The 3,858-nt window shown below is 36.6% G+C and overlaps 1 pseudogene; it reads left to right on the top strand.

Moving 5' to 3' along the window:
* Nucleotides 1-946: 946 nt before the first annotated feature.
* Nucleotides 947-1,953, top strand: LOC117016576 (methionine adenosyltransferase 2 subunit beta-like; annotated as a pseudogene).
* The last annotated feature ends 1,905 nt before the right edge of the window (nt 1,954-3,858 follow it).

Raw genomic sequence — 3,858 nt, 5'->3', positions numbered from 1 at the left:
CTCAACGTGCGTCACTAATTATAAGAGTAAGGCAAATTAAAACTGCAATGAGATATTATCCCACACCTGTCATGATAGCTATCATCAATAAATCAACAAACCACGAGTGTAGGCAAGGATGCAGAAAAAAAGGAAACACTTGCACACTGTTGGTGGGACTGCAAATTGGTATAGCCACTATAGTAAATGGTTTAGTGGTTCCTAAAAAAATTAAAAATAAAACTAACTTATGACCCAGCAATTCCACTTTTGGGTATTTATCCAAAGAAATCCAAAACACTATTTTGAAAAGATATATGCACCCCTATGTTCATTGCAGCATTATTTACAATAGCCAAGATAAGCAAGTATCCCAATTACCCATCAATAGATGATTGGATAAAGATGTGGTACATATATATAATGAAACATTACTCAGCCTCAAAAAAGAATAAAATCTTACCATCTGCGACAACATGGATGGACCTAGAGGGTATTATGCTAAGTGAAATAACTCAGACTGCGAAAGACAAATACCATATGATTTCACTTATATGTAGAATCTAAAGAACAAAATAAATGAACAAACAAAATACAAACAAACTCATAGATACAGAGAACAAACTGGTGGTTGCCAGAGGTGAGGGAAGGTGGGGAGCTGGGTGATGAAGGTGAAGGGATTAAATAATACAAATTGGTAATTACAAAATAGTCATGGGGATGTAAAGTACAGCACAGAGAACACAGTCAATGATGTTGTAACAACTACGTATAGTGCCTGGTGGGTACTAGACTAGTCAGGGGGATCACGGCATAAATTACATAAATGTCTAACCACTGTGCTGTACACCTGAAACTAACACAAATTAACATCGAATGCCAACTGTAATTGAAAAAAAAATTATTTAAAAAAATAAAGATGGGCCGAAGTGGCGGTCACTGAGGCGGCCACATGAAGACCGCGGGCATGGTCGGGCTGCAGAAGGAGCTCTCCATTCATTTCCTTCTCGGGAACTGCCAGCTGGAGGAGGAGGAGGAAGTTAACATTCCCCTCAGGCGGGTTCTGGTTACTGGTGCCACTGGGCTTCTTGGCAGAGCTATGTAAAAAGAAGTTCAGCAGAATAGTTGGCTGAATGCCTTTGGCTGTGGTTTTAGAAGAGCAAGACCAAAGTTTGAACAGGTTAATCTATTGGAGTCTGATGCAGTTCATCACATCATTTATGATTTTCATCCCCATGCCACAGTACATTGTGCAGCACAGAGAAGACCAGATGTTGTAGAAAGTCATCCAGATGCTGCAGCTCAACTTAATGTGGACGCTTCTGGGAATTTAGCAAAGGAAGCAGCTGCACTTGGAGCCTTTCTAATCTATATTAGCTCAGATTCTGTATTTGATGGAACAAATCCTCATTATAGAGAGGAAGACATACCAAGTCCCCTAAATCTGTATGGCAAAACAAAATTAGAAGGAGAAAAAGTTGTCCTGGAGAACAATTTAGGAGCTGCTGTTTTGAGAATTCTGTATGGAGAAATCAAAAAGCTCGAAGAAAGTGCCATGACTGTTATGTTTGAAAGTGCAGTTCAGCAACAAGTTGGTGAACATGGACCCCTGGCAGCAGAGTCCCCACACATGTCAAGGACATAGCCACCGTATGTTGTCTGTTAGCAGAGAAGAGAATGCTGGATCCATCAATTAAAGGAACTTTTCGTTGGTCTGGCAACGAACAGATGACAAAGTATGAAATGGCATGTGCAATTGCAGATAACTTGAACCTCCCCAGCAATCACTTACGACCTATAACTGACAGTCCTGTCTTAGGAGCACAACGTCCAGGAAATGCTCAGCTTGACTGCTCCAAATAAGAGACCTTGGTCATTGACCAGGGAACACCATTTCGAATTGGAATCAAAGCATCGCTCCTCGTTGGCCTTTTCCTCGTTGATAAGAGATGGAGACAATCGGTCTTTCATTAGTCTATGTGTTGTCTTTTTTGTAATGATAAATATAGTATGTGGCACTTTTTAAAGAAAATAGGACATAGTTTTGTATGCGTGCTCTTTAATTGTGACTCATGATCTTTCAGGTAAATGATGCCCTTGAACTAGTGAAATTGTGTAAAAAACTACAGGCAATAATGCCTTGTTTGAGGTAATGTTTCTTTTCATCATTTTGGTTGTTCTGGCTCTGAGTATAGTAGATGATTATTCTTAAATATCTGAGAGGCAGGATGAAACATCTGCTGTAGACTTATATTTTGGGGGGTGGGGGCTGAAATGCATCATCCATTCCTATAACCTCTACATTTTCAGGACTTCTGCAACTGTTGACCTTGTTTTAAAGCGTGTTAAATAGTATGAAAACCATTGGTGTTCTTGATTTGCTTTGCTTGAGTGCAGATCAAAATGTTTGAAGAAAGAAACTTTATTTTTGCAACTTAAGTACAGTTTTTATGCTTGAGATATTTCAACATATTATGCATATTGGAGCTCCTGCAGCTTGATGCCTCCTGCTTTTGTAGCAGTGAACACTTGAGAGAGAGCATGTGTGTATTTTTAAAATATATATAAAAGTATTCTTTTCACTCTATATTACAAGGTGATATTTCATATGTGTGAATAATAATAATGGGCCTTATATTTTGACCATTCATGAATAATAATAAATACATACTGCTGGCATGGTAAAAACATTTTTAAAAGTAAAAAAATAAAGTAAAAACAATAATGGATGTGATATCTCAATTTTTTTTATTGGAATGTAATTTATATATAGTAAAATGCACTTAATCTTAAGTGTTCAGTTCAGTGACTTTTGGCAATTGCATGTACTTCTGTAACTAGCAAACCAAAACGAGATACAAAATGTTGCAATCATTCCAGGAATTTACATCATTCCATTTTTCGATTACACCTCAATAGAGCCACCTACTTTTTGACTCCATCTCTATAAATAAGTGTTTTAGATATTATATAATAGGAATTATCTAGTATGTATTCTTTTGTGTTCTCCTTTTTCTGTTCCAATGTTTTTGAAAACTCACCCGTACTGTGGTATCAGTAGTTCATTCCTTTACCTTGTTGAGTAGTGTTGTACTTTATGAATACACCATAATTTGCTTAACCCATCTCCTGTTTTTGGCTATTGTGAATAAAGCTGCTGTGAACACTGGGATACAAATCTTTACACGAACATAGTTTTTGTTTCTCTTGGGTCAGCATCTAGGAGTAAACTGGTTGGGTCATGAGCTAGATGTAAGTTTTAATTTTTAAGAACTGCCCGATAATTCTCCAAATAAGTTGCATTTTACGTTACCACTACCCATGATGTGTGAGAGTCTCATTTGCTCCAAATCCTTGTCAGCATTTGGTGCTGCCAATCTTTTATATTTTAATTCTTATGAGGGATCATCTTGTAGAGGTAGATTTCATGGGGTTTTCTATTTTATAATTATAAGACCTCTAGAAAATGTTGAGAAGTGATGGGTATGGATATCTGTGCCTTGTTTCTGATCTCAGGGGAAAAGATTTAATGTTTCACCAGCAAGCATAATATTAGCTGTAGTTTTTTGATAGATACCTTTTATCAGATCTCCATTCATTTCCAAGTTATCTGAGAGTTTTTAATATAAGATGGATATTGAAATGGATGTTGGTTTTTATCCAAAGCACTTTTTGCATCTATTATGATGTACTTTTTTCCCTTTATTCTAATAAAGACTGATTGATTTTCTAAAGTAAAGTAATCCTTACAATCTTGGCATAAACCCCACTTGGTCATGGTGTACTTCTTTACTTAAATATTGTTGTATTTGATTAGCTAAGTTAATTAGACTTTGTTAACTCTATGATCATCAAGGATTTTCTTTTCTTGTTACCTCT

The sequence above is a fragment of the Rhinolophus ferrumequinum genome, chromosome 3 (assembly GCF_004115265.2).
Source record: "Rhinolophus ferrumequinum isolate MPI-CBG mRhiFer1 chromosome 3, mRhiFer1_v1.p, whole genome shotgun sequence".
NCBI lineage: Eukaryota > Metazoa > Chordata > Mammalia > Chiroptera > Rhinolophidae > Rhinolophus > Rhinolophus ferrumequinum.
Note: the sequence above shows the minus strand (reverse complement) of the source record. Positions and strands in the feature narration are given on the sequence as shown.